At 39.1% G+C, this 16,239-nt stretch overlaps 1 pseudogene; it reads right to left on the bottom strand.

Moving 5' to 3' along the window:
• Positions 1–6,826: 6,826 nt before the first annotated feature.
• On the bottom strand, positions 6,827–15,976 carry LOC131527499 (flavin-containing monooxygenase 5-like; annotated as a pseudogene).
• Between the last annotated feature and the right edge of the window lie 263 nt (positions 15,977–16,239).

Genomic DNA, 16,239 nt, shown 5'->3' with positions numbered 1-16,239 from the left:
GTATAAGTGCAATTTATTATTAGTTAATGTTAACTAATGTAGTTAACTAATGAACCTTATTGTAAAGTGTTACCAAATTTACAAATGGCCACGCAAGCTCTTTTGGGAAAAATAAGGTGGAAATGTTGAGACAAGAGTAGGGGGAAAAAAACATAATTAAACATTTACAAAACTTCACCTTGCAGACGAACTCCTTCCCTTGGTCTGTAATGATTTTCCTTACCATGCCGAACAAGTACAGCTTTGCGGTTATTATTGCAGACACCTCAGCTGCTGTCTTAGATTTCATAGGTTCTGCAATCACCCACTTGGTGTACAGGTCAGTCATGGTAAGGACATACTTGTTGTTGCGTGCTGTTTCTGGCAGTGGTCCAATCAAATCCAAACCAAGCACCTCCCAAGGTTCTTTTACCTGCATGGCACAAAATTAGCATCAACCAAATGCTGGTAAAACTGTACACAAGGTTTAGACTAGTTTGTTAGTCTCATCAGTTTGCTAAAACCTTGTAAGCAGTACCTTAATAGAATGCAAGACTGGCACAACAGTCTTGATGGGGTCATTCAACTGGCAGCGGTGACAGGATCTGACCTAAAAAGCAACACATTTTTTGAACAAAATGTCAAGAAAAACAGCCACTTGATACAAGTTGGTGATGACAATAAATATAACTTCTAAATCAAGGAGGTATCTAACAATCAGAGGTGGTAAGGAGGTGGTTTCTTAAGTATAGATACTTGCATAGAAAAAAAAAAAAACTGGCAGAAGTAAAAAAAAAAAAAGAAAAAAGAAAAGAAAGTAAAGTACTACATCTGTAGTAGATTACCCATTCTTTCACATCCTGGATAATTGTAGGCCAATAGTATCCAGCAATAACCCTGTTTTGAGTGCCTCTGACGCCACTGTGATTTCCAGTCCCAGGGTTATTGTGGCACTCCGTAAGAACAGACCTCTTCTCTTGCTCTGACAGGACAACTAGCCGCATGTACTGCCCACTGGGGCCGACGTAGAAGAGTCTGTCATCTATTTTAATAGGAAAAAATAAAAAGTCAGAAGAAGCAGCAATTCAATGTAAAAAGATCAAATTACATAATCAGATTATGGGAGCTGAAGTAAGTTACAGTGAACGTAACTTGATATTTTTAAAACAATTATTATTATTAAATCTTTCGGTACTAATAGTTACCTTTGATGATGAAATTCGCCCGACGCCCGTCGTACTGTATATAAAACGCAAAAGAATCCATATCGCTAGACTGTTGTAAAAACGTTGACGGATGGAGGAAGTGGAAGCATTTCGCGCATGTACAGTACAAATTGTGTTTCCGGTACGTATCGAGTAGTCAGTGACCATATGCTGATTTTTTTTTTAATCAGATTCGGCCATGAAAAATCAAGATAGGTGCATCCCATTGAAGAATGTTTGAATTTAAGAAATTAAAACATAAATATTGTAATTTTACAATTTAATAAAATTAGATTAAATATTGCAGTTACTAGGATGATACTAGTAAAATTCTCTAATTTAAACATCTAGGTAGCAGCCTGACATAATGTCAGTTTTTCTTGCAATACTTTTAATTATATTGTATAATTTGTTGCATGCCATAAAACTTAAAAATTGGCTGTGATGCAAGGGGCACCAGCCAAAATCTGGCCTATAGGGCACCAAATTGGTCAGTAGATGTTACAGTAATACAGTACAGTTGTCACCTTAGAAAGTACACTTAAATTACTTAACTTGATACCGACTTAAATTCCATAAAATCTTTCTGGTGCATTATAAACAGGTGTGATGACAAGTTGATAAACTGAAACCACTGTAACCAGTGAAGAATAATGATTAGTGGATAAGTAGGTATAGGGCATCGTGGTGATCATATGAAGCTACAGGTTAAATGGGTCATAAAATGAGAAATCAAATTTGCCTTGATCTTTTGGCATATAAGAGGTCTTTGTACGGTACAAAGACCTCTTATATACAAATTGTACCATTAAAATATCCTGCGAGTTTCATAGCTTAAATCGTCCTCCTCATTATAAACAAATCATTTATAATCAAGCTCCAAAAATGGCTCATTTTGGATCTGAGGTGCAAGATGACATTGCCCGGGCACAAACATTTGCATAAACACTGCCTCCAGAGCAAGGCATTGACGAATAGTCTTCTTCTCATCGCCCCATTCACTGGCATTCAGTCGCTTAACGGCTGACACTTGATTACGCTGAATGTGACGCGGAATTACTGCTGCTATCCTGTCTACACTGGATACATTATATAGATGCATGTTCACTTTCTGACACAGCCCACGTGCTTGCGTTTGTTAATAGGACAAATTGAGTGAAAGAACGTTCGCTTTGACGCATTTGGTTTAAACAGCTCGTTCACATCTTTGTACAGATATCAGAAGGATCCCAGTGTACCAGTGTACAGAACAAGTGGGTAGTTTATTCAGGGTTCCCACGGGTCCTTGAAATCCTTGAAAGTTTGTGAATCTGATAAAACATTCTCAAGGCCCTGGAAAGTTTTTGAAAATAAACAAACATAGATACAGGTCCTTGAAAATTCCATATTTTTCCCTCCGGTCCGCTAATGTGTTATTTCGCCAACACTTTGTGGCATATGCATACTAGCTTGCTTGATTTACGTTAGTTATGCACATTTATGCGTTACGTTAAGTGTTTCCTATGTGAGGTACTTTGTGTTGTTTGTTGCCATGACGTTCAGACGCACACGAAACTACTAAGATGTACCTCAACGTTTCACAGACACACCGTGAAACAATGCAAAAATAGGCTGAAACCACTGAAACGTGATGCCTGGAAAATGCAAGTTTCAAGATATTTGGCTCACCAAAGAAGATTACAAAGAATGGCTTGCCAGACATCCAAAGGATGTAATGTTGTATTGCTTTGCTTGTTAAAATAATGAAAAGCCATGAGGCAAGAAAAACGTAAGCATATTCATATATCTTAAAACTTCTAGTTACATGAGCCTAAGCTCTTTTCAATAAAATCCATGCAAAAGTTAATATCAGATCATTTTAGAATACAGTATAGTATGTACAAAGTATTATTCAGTTTTATGCAAAACAGAAATACGACAAATATCAGATTTCTGTCATATGGCCAAAAATAAATGCAATAAGACTCTCTTGAACATTCCCATGTCCCCGCGCACTCACCTGGACTCTCCATCTCGCTTCGTTCCCCTGCCATTGTTCAATAAACCTGCTGTTGATTTCACTTACCTCTGTGTCCCTTGTATATCTGCTGACACAGTTCCTTTCTTATATGAATTTGTATATTAATAATCCCAATATAGCCATTTTTATTTTATCTTTGTTATTAAAAATAAGAACAAATGCAAAACGACGACAACAGTAGAACAATATAAGAAAGAAACAAATAGGCCTAGTGCATTACTTTTTTCATTTTACATCTAAACAAAAGCATTCAAGTAAGAAATACAAACAATCAAATGTAAAAATCACTTCAGTGTGTTCATTACAAATAAATTGATTATTAAAACTACAAAAGCAGTTCAATCAAGAGCAGGGATCTTTTCTTTTATTGTTTGATTAATATTAATGAGACAGACTGTACTGCATGAATAATATAATGTTAAACACATCAGATGTTTTCCACAACAGTTCCCCAAACGTTCACTTAAGACATAACATATTATGTTTGCGTAAATACTGTAATAAAATTGCCTGTGTCTATATTTATCAGGATCGTGCGTTGGCGGAAGCGCTTTTATGTGCACGATTCATATATCAGTCAGCGGCAGTGCAAGAAGCAAGGAGAGAAAAAGGTACTCCTCTCAGAAAACTAACAAATAAAGATCATTTTAGATGTTTAATTACCATTTGGAGCACTTGGATTGCTAGATAAGGGTTTAATTAACTCGTTTTTGTGAAAACTTGAAATTCAACCAAAATCGAAATTTTTCACTTTTTTTTTTTTTTTTTTTTGTCTGTAGGTCAAAATTAGCCTGTGTGCATTCCGACTCATTTTTCCAGCACATCACATTTGTTGAAAGATGAAGTGGTACTGGATCTGACTGCAGCTACATCACAAACTGTAAGTAAATGATTTCATAATGCTTTGTCTGGAAATTAGCATTTTTTCCCCCCCATGTTGTCAAAACACTCACATGCAATAGCGATGGGGCGTTGATACTGTTTCCTAGGCAATGACGTTAGTCAATCATAACAGTGGCAGATTCCTGACAAACCTTAAAGGACCCGCCTCTTAAAACAGGTCATTTTAGACAGAGGGTCAGAATGAGGGTTGAAAATAATAATTTTCCCATATAATTATTTGGGGGGGTTTTTTGTGCAAAAAACTTTACTAACAGTATAAGTAAACCTTAAAAAACATTAAAATAATAATAAAATAAAAAAATCCATGTCATGACCCCTTTAAAAAAGACACACTTACAATACTTGTCACTTGTCACAGAGAGATACACACAGATAACAATTCATATTATTTTGTCAAGGCTGTATTCTTTTTCTATCATTGTCTTTTGTTCTCTTTTTACCACCAACTGAATATTTTCTTAATGCTCAAATGTTCAGAGAGACCGTTCTGAATGACTTACTGAACCTGCTGTGTTTGCTCATCAGCAGGTTTTTCATTAACAGATCATTGACATATTCTTTGTACAGTTTTTTTATTTTTATTTTTTACAGTTCTTTGTTTTCTAAACATCTTATCTTTTTCAGCAGTAACCTTTTTCTCTGCCAGTTTATAAATGTGCAGAAGTTCAGCTGAGAGAGGATTGCTGATTTTCTCTCTCCTTGTATCATGTGCAGGTGGTGGAGCAATATTTGCTACCTGCACTCCAAAAAATAAAGGATCTTTATTTGCCTTAATGTTTTAACATCCGTGGAATTTTTCTATTACACAAAAGGTTCTTTATAGTGGAAATAGGTTCTTAGATTATTCAAATGGTTTTATTAACTGAAAGGTTTTCTGGTTACTAAAAATGGTTCTTCTATAGCATTGCTGTGAAAATCCCCTTTTGGAACCTATGTGCTCCGTCTTGTCTGTACCTTCTGTTTTGTTGCTTGCATTTCTCTTTTTTCAACCTCTATTTTTTTTCTGATGTGTGACTCTTGTCCTGTCTGTCTCCATCCAAAATCAGGTTTTGATTTGATGGAGCTGCATATTCAATCCACCTCTCTCTATTTTTCGTTCTCCTTTACTTTTCTCAGATCCACCTCCACTATAATTTCCACACTCATTCCGCATGCTTTTCAGGATCTTCATCTTTAATCACTCTCTCCTTCTTTATTATCTTACCAAGGTGCCAAACAAACGATCAACGGTTCGCATCTAATTTCGATAGAGTTTGTTGTTTAAGTTCCTTAAACTCATCTATCAATGGTTCTGTCACAGTGGAGAAAGATGGCCAAGTTTTCACCTCATCTTTGCCACTGTGAAGAACTTTTCAATTTAGCAAGTGGAATTTGGTATTCAGGCTCCACCTGAATTATCAGTGGTTCTGCTGCAGTGGAGAAGTTTGGCAATATTTTCAACAAGAGAGTCTTATAGCCTCTCACTTCCTCCACCTCTGTATTTTCTGGAGGGCTCTTGTATATTCATTAATTTGTTAATGTACTGCCAAGTGGTGTCTTAGCAAGAAGATACTTAGGTGACCAAAAAATTTGCTTAGTAATATCATCAATGGATCGCAATAGATTGAAAGTGCCACAAGACAGATCAATTACCAAACATCAGATATCAACTAGGCCTATAATGAATGTCAATGCTTTGATGTATATCTGCTAATGATACTTACACAATAGATCAAATTTACAAAGCTCATAAGGCATCTGATTTCAGTCAGATTGGGACAAACAAGCAATGCTGCCATTTTAAGTTAACGTTACGTATAACGTTATTTTAAGTCACGTTACGTATACATGCCTGTATCAATCGACAATGAGTTGTATTTGCGTTACTAAAAAGTTTGTAGCATACCATCTTTCATAGTGTGAAGCAGTTAATGCAGAAGTTCAGGTATTGGTCAAACACTACATCACCACACCCCTGCGGAGATGTAAACGGGGTGTAGATTCATTGCCGTCACTCCAATTGGTCGTGGTAACAAATATACACACTTATGAACTTTTGCATGTAACATGTCCCGAGGCTTGATTTTTATTAAAGTGTTTTTGATGAAGGTCACATTAAAACTGTCTTGCTTTAATCATGTTTAATAATGTACTCTTGTCCCAGACATTTAATCTTAAACTATGAATATTATAATAAATATTAATATAAAATAGTATTATTTTACATTTATTGTGTAGAAATGCTGAAAAAAATACTATGTGAATAACTATGTGACTGTTTTCTCCAATTTTCCTATATAAAATAGTATTGTATTATATTTATTTGCGTGGAAATGCTGAAAAAATATTCACTGTGTGAATAATTACACTGTTTCTGTTGTCTCCACTACAATAAAGAATTTTGTCATATACGAGTGTGTAAGAATGAATCTTAATGATATGTAGACATGGTAATAACTGCACAACTCACATCATAGAATGATACCAGCCCTGCCAGGCTCAATATTGGTTGTTTTATTTATAACTTACTATATAAGTATAGTTAAGTATATTTAGTGATAAGCATGCTGATACTTCACCTCTGTGATGATTGTCAAAAGATATATTACACTAATACTATTACCTGGTTGAAAAAAACGATAGGGTAATCATGTTTGGAAATATGAGAGAGCACTTATTTTGAGATAGATATAAGAAAAAAAATACACTTCTTAGACAACTACAAGTTTCACTTGTCTGATTACTTTGTCAAGTAATGTTTATTTTTAATTTCCTCAAAAGAATACAAGACTTAAAACTTATTATACATATTATAAAAGATAATGAACTCAAAATAAGATTAAGAACCAATTAGGTTAAAGTACAAATATAAAACAGAGCTACCCAAAAATTGAGTGTGGGATATCTATGGGATCTAATCGATATTCAGAAAGAGTGGGATCTTCTTTTGCATTGCCATTAAAGCAAAAATCACTGCAGCCCCTCCTGACAAGCCCAGCCAAAAAAATAAACCGGAGGCTGAAGGTTCTGGAATGGGCCGTGTCTTCATGGGTTTGGCCACACGATCCCATTGAGTAAGGATGGCCTGACGGGCACCTTTCCAGTGCCCCGGTCCACTCAGTCGAAACTGGTAGGGAGTACAGGGCCCGAAGAAAACCCTCAAACCAACAGCAGGGTCCCTCAGGAGCAGCCAAGCAATGTTGGGACAGATGCCCACATCCTTTGCTATTGTGTCTAGGTAAGGGATGTAGTCCACTTGAAGGGCAGCCATCTTGGGACAGGGGTAACTGTGGAGAGATAGCAGATTAACTGTCAAAATAAAACCTATTTGAAATTATCATCCAGGTGAATAAATAATTACCTCTTTAAATTAGCTTTTATGTCTCTCTCAATTATTTTATCCATTTTTTCAGCTGGAGGAAGATGGTTAAGTCCTTGAAGAACAGGAGAATTGATACATGAAAAAACGTTTTCAAACCATAATCATATATAAATATGATTCATATCAGACTCCATATTTTTTGCTCCAGTAAATCTGACAATTACTTTTTTCATGACTTATTATGGTTGCTCATTACCTGCAATGACCCTGGTGGCCCAGCGTGCCTGTAGCTCTACAGCTGGCATGATCGACCCTTTGGTCTGCAGCAGGCCCATGATGGCCAGTGTTGGACGCTCAAGAGATGGAGGGAAGACTCTTCTGTAGAGTCTCACATCTCCATCAGAACCAGAGCTTAAGGAGGCGGGGAGGAAGGGGAATTTATAATCATATCCTGTGCAGAAGATCACTGCATCGATCTTCTCTTCTACAGTCCCATCATCAAAGACCACCGTCGAGCCTTGAAACTTCTGCACATTTGATTTCATCACCAGTTCTCCTACCAGAATGCGACCCGGGAGGTCATTGTTTATAATGACACGCTGGTCGAGGATCCTGGAATCACAAAACATGGGTAAAGGTCACTGTGAATAATAAGGTAATTTTTAAACTGTCAGGGCTTTACTTTAATCATCAACGATGAAAAGAGTTTGGAAAGAGTCTTTGAAGATCATGTTGTGGCCCTTCACCTGTGAGCAGGCTGTAGTCCATACAGCTTGTGGTCATGTCTCTGATTGAGGCTTCTCTCCCAATCCAGTTGAGCAGAGCTCGAGGCAGGAGGCCGTAAAACAGATCTCGAACTCTTCTGACCATCATCATATCTAGAGGAAGCCCTCTACCAACCATGCGACCTATGACCCAAGCACCTTTCCGGGTACTCAGGAAGGTCTAAAAGAATGGGGAATAGGAAGACCAAAGCAATTTGAGAAATGGAAACTGAATTAGTAGATAGACATGAGTGAATGTAAGCTTGTCAAAATAGGAGAATTTTAATGAGAAACAATAGAGTAACTACATATTCGGAACTGAGGGGGTAAAATGCAGTTAATAATCAGCCATATGGACACAGAGTTTGATGACATATTGTGCATTAATTTAGCAGGGGTAGATCTAGAAACTCAAATTTGGCATGAAATGGAAATTGCAATAATTTTTTGCTGTTTGGTAATTACGGCAATCTCATGTGAGTGACAGGCTGAATTGGAGAGGTTATTGTAGATGTTGTTGCGAGGGGACGTTGTTTTGATGCAATATTACAAGGGGATATGAATTTAAAAAATAACTATTATGTGCACAGATCAATTATTTATAACAAACAATCCATTGCATTAAAAATGATTTCATGGGAAGTTTAATGTACATTATTTACATACATACATACTATTTAATGTATATTTATATTACTGTACTTTGCTATATTACCCCAAAATTTTTTAACCATTTAGTTATTCAGAAAAAAAAAACTTTTGAAAAAAAAGGCAAATATCTGTTGTATTATGAGAATGAATTTAATATTTTTTATTGTCAAATAGCTAGCTAGTATGCTAAATTAATTAGTCATATACTTATTTTAGTATTATGTTAATATATGCTAATTATGACATTAAATGGATTAATAGTGTCTAAAGTAAGTGGTTACATATTGTACCTTGAAATTCTACCATAATCCATTACTTTTGAAAAGTATTTATTTATTTAGCTGTTGGAAGGTTGCAATTTTATTTCATATTTAATTATTTAATTTGAAAGTAATCAGTTGGGTCCTGCCACACCTTCACCCTGTTTGGACTTTGTTCATTGATCCAGTTTCTGTCTCCCCTTGATTGTCTTAGTTAGTTCATTATCCTCATTTGGTCTGGTATTTAAGTTCCTGTCTGTTCAGTTTGAGTTTGTCGGTTATTGCTTGTATCTCACATTCTGCTGTTTGTGGAATTCCTGTTCTTTAGTGTTTATGGAATAAATACCCTATTTGGATTTATCTTCTTCTTCGTGCGCCTTTACCTTCATCTCGCAGCAGCTTGACAGAATAACCGACCACAAAAAGAGACAGCATCCCATCATGTTCACCTGTTTTTGTTTTCGTAGATTACCTCGCCACCGTCAACCTGCTCTTCTTGGAGCAGGGGAGCTGCTCACTCAAGGAACACCTGGAAGAATTCCTCGCTCTCGCACATCAGACCACCTTCCCGGACGACTGCTTATGCACGTTCCTGTGCACTGGCCTCAACTCTGCCACACGTGAGCAGTTGTCCGGAGAGGGCCCTTGAGGGAGCTTCGCGGACTACATAGAGTGGGTGCTGGTTTCATGCAGTTCATCCATGACTGTCGGACCAGAGGAGGCCGACACCAGCCCCACTCCCGACCCAGAGCCCAGCCAATCATCACCCTGCTGTGTGGAGCGTCAGCCAGAGGCCACCACAGATGGAGCGCAAAAGCCTGTTGCGACTGACGAGCCATCGCCAGAAAGAGCTGAGGATCGTCCCAGAGCCAGAGCCTCACAGATCGTCTGACCAAGTCTGAGAGCTGGCAGCAACGCATGCGACGGTGGATAAAACAGTGGAGAGCAGGAGTGCGGAGAAAAGCCCCGCCCCGCCACCTCTGAGGGTGAGCTGAGGCAGGTCTCGGAGGAGTTAGATGCAGTTAGATGCAGACATGCCCGTTCTCCTCCCGGCTGAACTGTCTGTCTGCCCTGAACTGTCAGTCTGTCTTGAACTGTCTACCTGTCTTGAATTATCTGTCCTGTCCCTTCACGACCATGGAGGTCAGTTTTGAACTGTCTGCCTGCCTGGAACTGTCTGTTTGTCCTGTCATGACCATGGAGGTCGGTTTTGAACTGTTTGTCCACCTGAACTGTCTGTCACTCCTGTCATGACCACAGAGGTCATTCCCCTGTCCGCCGCTCCCAGTGTTGGGAGTCGTGATTTGGTTTGTGTGAGTGGCATACACTTTCCTGGAGGACCCCGTCTGTCGTGGGATCCCACCCAGCCTCCCTCTCCCGCCTCCTCTCTTGTGTTCTCAGTCAATAGGTGTGGACAACTTTATGCAGCACTGAGCAGACCGATCGGCGGCTGACTTGAAGACAGTGCATGCCGGTTAGAAATTTTGTCCAACTTGAGACGGCCCCGACGTCACGTCACTGTCACATGTGGCATCAAAGTACCGCAATAGCACTCCGAGAGCAGCCGGCTGACTCAGCCGGCGCAGTTTCTCCAGAGCGGCTGCAGGAGCTTTGATGATGACACAGCTGTTTCACGATTTGCCAAAATTCACCAAATGATAACCATCATATGGGTTTTGGGTTTATTCTAACATCCTCAATTCCAATAATGCTTATAAAGCTGTGTTTTTAGAACAGTAAAACAGTAAAGGATTTTTTACTGTAGTCGCAATGTTATATTGAGTCACGTTTATCAAAAAAAAAAAAAACACTGATAAAAGCTTATTTACCCTCACTTTTTTGGTATTTAAACATTATTTCTGTCATGACAACTCTCTGAGTGATTTGCATGGCAATGTACATGACAATGTTAATGTATTTGGTCTTGGCGGAATAGATCTGCCATACTGCTGCGGCAGAGCAAGTACCGAGACTTACTATTGCCAAAATATCCACAACATGCTGCTGTGAGCATGTAAGAAATACTGCTGCTGCATGTATAACATGAATAACCCCCGTAGCATACATGATCACCCCATAGCAGATCTATCCAGGTGGAGCTGGGGAAGGTGGAGGGTTTCTGGAGTGCGCTGCAAATTGCTACCACAAACGTTAGCTAAGTGTTTGAATGTTGAGTAGCGAGCTCATTGGCTACCAATACAGGAGAGAATCAATCAGCTGTGACATGTGATGATAATGTCATTATGTCATACTGAGTTATATCTATCGGACTGCGTCATCTAGAGTTTTATGTCAGAACTTTGTATCCGCATGACCCAGAAGTTGCTGCTGACTTTATTTCAGTGTAGTGACGTATTTCCAGCTGAAACGGAATATTGAATAGAGGGCGGGGTTTTATTTTAGTGTTCCTCCTCTCCGTCTCTCACTAATGGCTGGAGGGGCATGGTTCGCCCAAGCCGTCAAGCTGACGTATTCAGAGAAGGAACACCATTCCACAGTGGAAGCAGATGATCAGATTTTGATTAAAGATTACCAAGACAAACTATTTTTTTTTCAGAGGATTAACTTGTACTGATTAATTGTTCACCTTAAAACTAACAATGTGCACTAACAAAATAAATATTTTACATTTTAATTTCATGCGAACTTTAATGTATTTGGTCTTGGTGGAATAGATCTGCTACGCTGCTGCTGCTACGCAATACATCCACAACATGCTGCTGTGAGCATGTAAGAAATACTGCTGCTGCACATATAACATGAATAACCCCCCCCCACAAAGCCACAAAATATTGGCTTAACAATAGTGACCTATGACTTTGTTAGTCTGAGCTACCACGCCGACCGGCTTAACTCCAATTAGACGTGCACTGTGTAATGTTCACAAGTGTTAACAAGAAAATGCGTTGCAATCCGATAGATAAGACCCCAGCACCCACCTGAGCAAATGTCATAAATTATTCATTTGATAACTGTCATAAATATAACAATATTCTCTAATTGTATAGAGCCATTAGGATATAAAAGCGCATGCTTTAGACGCTGCGTTCAGCTGAAATCACACTTAGCACGGCTAATGAAACGTCAACCTTAGATTGAAACAAATGTGACTTTGAGATTACGATGCTGAATACAGCAAACCCCAGTTGAAATGCATACATGAGAATGCTAATTTCATTTAGCCTGTTTTCATGTCTGTTACTCTCGGCGTGTCCTTAGAGCGATTACATCTAGACTGTGTTTGCTCCAGCTGTATAAACACAGATGCGTAAATGCTGCTGCTAATATGCTTAATATTTCACTCCTGCATATGATGCAAAGTACTAACATGACATTTATTTTAACCTTGTTTATTATGGTTGTTCATTTTGGAATTCTATTAGGCACTACCAGGAACAGAAAGTGTCTGACTTGACATCTTCACTTTCTATTCCGCCCCCAATTGCAAGCAGCTACTCTTGTGGATCGGTCTGTGAGGTGCTGCATGAAGTCGAACACACCTATTCTCAGTCCCTCTGCCACTGCTTTCTGCCAGCCCCTCAGCTCACCCTCAGCCCACCATCTGTGTTGTGGGTTCGCCGCAGGTCTGCCAGTCTCCATTGGCGACGCGGCTGGAGTTTCCCTTGTCTCACCTCTGAATCCCGGACTCTGCATCGGCCTGTCGACCCAGTGGCTCCACCATGGCTTCTGGCTCCCTCCTCTCCGCCGTGCTCCCTCATCGGACTCTACTCCTCCGGCTGCGCCTCGTCCCTCCATCCCTCTGCCAGAAGGAGGAGCCTCTGTCAGGCTCCTCCTTCCCTCCAGCTCCACCTTGGTTCTCTGTCGCTCTGGCTTCACCACGGCCTTCCGGATCCCCGCTTGCACCTCAGTTGCCTGAGCCTTCGGTCTGCCTTGGCCCTCCAGATCCTACCTGTCGCCCTGGCTCATCGGCTCTCCGTCTTCGCCCTGGGCTTCTCTCCCACCTGCTCCGCTGCCGTCAGTTGGCCCCCTGGAGTCGTCAGCCCTTCCTCCACCATGTCTCCTCCCTCGATCGGCTCCACCATAGGCCATCTTCCTGGCTGGGCTCTGGAACTTCTCCCGTCTCCTCTTGCTCTGGACAGTTCCCCCCTCTATCTGTTCCACCCTGGCTCCTCCTTCCGTCATTGCTGCCCTGGTTGTCTGCCTGCCTTTCTGCCAGCCCTTTGCCATCCCTTGTCGCTATCCCTCTGCTGTCTCCTGACCATTTTCTTCTCTGCAGCGAGAGGTAGCACCTTCTGGGAAGGGGGCGATCTGTCACACCATCACCCTGTTTGGACTTTGTTCATTGACCTAGTTTCTGTCTCCCCTTGATTGCCTTAGTTAGTTCACTTGTGTCTTGTTAATTTAGTCATTATCATCATTTGGTCTGGTGTTTTAGTTCCTGTCTGTTCAGTTTGAGTTTGACGGTTATTTTTTGTACCTTACATTCTGCTGTTTGTGGACTAAATACCCTATTTGGATTTATATTCTTCTTCGTGCTCCTTTATCTTCATCTCGCAGCAGCCTAAAAAATGACACCTATCATTCAGTTGCTATTTGTCTGTTAGTGAGATGCATCCCTCTTCATTTCTCCATATGATTTTGACCCTGCTGAGAACCTAAAAAAATCTGTACAAAAATATCAGACTTACATATTAGATATTAAACTATTAAATCTTGCTTGCCTTCTCACACGTTCTGCTGAGCTCCACGGCAATGTCTCCACCAGAATTCCCAATCCCAATGACAACAACTCTCTTCCCAAGGTAAGGATCAGGGTCCTTATATTCCCAACTGTGAACTATTGCCCCTGGGAATGTGTCAATACCTGCAGAACATAAAATTACAGTGAAAATTATATAATATACTGATGTGTTCATATACATATTAAACCCATTATACAGAGCCATGCAGGGAATTAGTCCTACACACAATGCTGAATGCTGTACAATCTGTATGATGATGACAGAGTGCTGTAATATCAGGTGAGCACCTGGGAAGTCTGAGAGGGGTATGATGGGTTGTGTGTAATGTCCTGCACACACTAGCACACCGTCAAACACATGTGTCTCCTCTCGTCCATCTCTGTCCACAGTCACCACTTCCCACTGACCAGAGTCAGAGAAATCAGGCCTTTGTCTCACACTGTGAACTGTGGTCTGAAATACACCCAACCACAGAGAGACTGACTGCTACCGGTCATCTTTACACAGAGAATGCTGTTTATCATCAAACACTCAAAAAATATGATAGATCCTAAAAAAACACACAATTATCTGAGAATAATTTTCTCCTGGAACATCACTGTTGTCTAATAGTCCTAATCCCAAACTCAAACTGTAAAATCTGATTGGTTGGAAGGTATGTTTGGCAGGACCAACAAGGATGTAATCTTGGAATATTTCCTACTACTGTAGGTGAAATCTCAGCAGATGTGATGTCTTGGTGTTTATTACCTGAAAGTGAATGTGTTTGAGCAGGTTGAAGTGCTCAGCATAGAGTTTGAAGTACTGAATGATCATAGAGTTGTGCATGAAGTTGGGGTAATGATCCGGCACAGGGAAATCACTGTAGCACATCATCTCTTTAGAGGTGTTCACTATGACAGAACGATAAATGCTGCAACGGTCTGCCTCAGGTTTTTCCTGTGAATAAACAGCGGGATACGGTAAATGACTTTGAACGGATTAGCTTTGTAGCTTTGTAAAGTTTTGTTTAAAGTTAAAGTTTAAGTTTAAAATTAAGTGTGTAATATTCTTTATTGTTAAAATACTCTCTCTTATCCCATCATAATATGCAGCAAAAACAATAAGTAAGCCATCTGAAGGATTATTGTCCACAAAACCAACTCATTGAATAGTGTGAGTTTGGAGGCAGGGCTATCTTTTTTTTGACCAATGGTAGTTGGCGAGAGTGTTAAAGACAGCAACAACAACAACAACAATAATAATAATAATAATAATACATTTTAATTTACATGCAAGTTAAACAGGTCAGAACAAAAAATATTAAAACTAAAAAGAAATTACCATAAAAAGGTGGTGCAACAATAATTACATACAGTATATTATTAAATTTACACTACTGTACTTTAATTCTGATAAAAAGTGAGTTATAATAATAAAAAAAAAGATTTATCTTTTAAATAAATGCTGTTCTTTTGAACTTTCTATTCATCAAATTAATCATGAAAAAAATGTACCATGGTTTCCACAAAAATATCAGTATGACACTGAAGAGTAGAGTAATGGCTGCTGAAAATTCAGCTTTTCCTTCACAATAAATTACATTTTAATATATTATATTAGAAAACTGTTATTTTAAATTGTCATAACATTTCACAATCTTACTATTTTTACTGTATTTTTGATCTAATAAATGCAGCCTTGGTGAGCACAAGAGACTTCTTTCAAAAACATTATCTACCCCAAACTTTTGAATGTTATTGTATTAAAATGGCAGTGTATAAATTATTAAGGTATGGGCTTCTGGCACCTGATCTTGTATTGCTTAGATTACAGTGTGCTAAAAAAAAAGCATTCTTGTCAATTATCATTATATTAGTCATTTTCCAATTCATTTTGGTACCATAGATGGCACAGAAATTACACACTTCACCTTTATTTTTCAGCTGTTCAAATTCCAAACATTCATTCAAAAATTCATTTTAAACCTTAAACCTCCAGAGTCCTCCAACATCATCACTGCTCTCAAAGCACACAGGCTCCAGCCCTTCATCCAAGCAGCATTTGATGGAGGTCAGTCCAGAGCTGCCTGCTCCAATCACAGCCACACGCTTAGCCATGCTGCGAGTCTGCATATAGGAGACAGAACAATCACTTGAAGAAAACAAATGGTGATAATGCACACGTTTATGAAAAACAACATAATGTTACACTAGTGTCTCCTCAGTTGTGCACCTTTGATGAGGTATTCCAGGAATCATTCACAATGTTTGACATCGATGTGCAGCATTTATTTGTTAATCATTAAAACATGCACACACACACACACACACGCAAGACAGACACTAGTCTAAACATATGCTGCAAGCTTGACACTTATGACACAAATATAAATCTTACCTTTAAACTGAAGATGGTAGCAAGCCCTCTGCATTCAAAAATGCCAAAATGATGTTTTTCTGTTCCTAATAGTT

Source organism: Onychostoma macrolepis, chromosome 20 (genome assembly GCF_012432095.1).
Source record: "Onychostoma macrolepis isolate SWU-2019 chromosome 20, ASM1243209v1, whole genome shotgun sequence".
Classification (NCBI taxonomy): Eukaryota; Metazoa; Chordata; class Actinopteri; order Cypriniformes; family Cyprinidae; genus Onychostoma; species Onychostoma macrolepis.
This window is presented reverse-complemented; position numbering and strand designations above follow the sequence as displayed.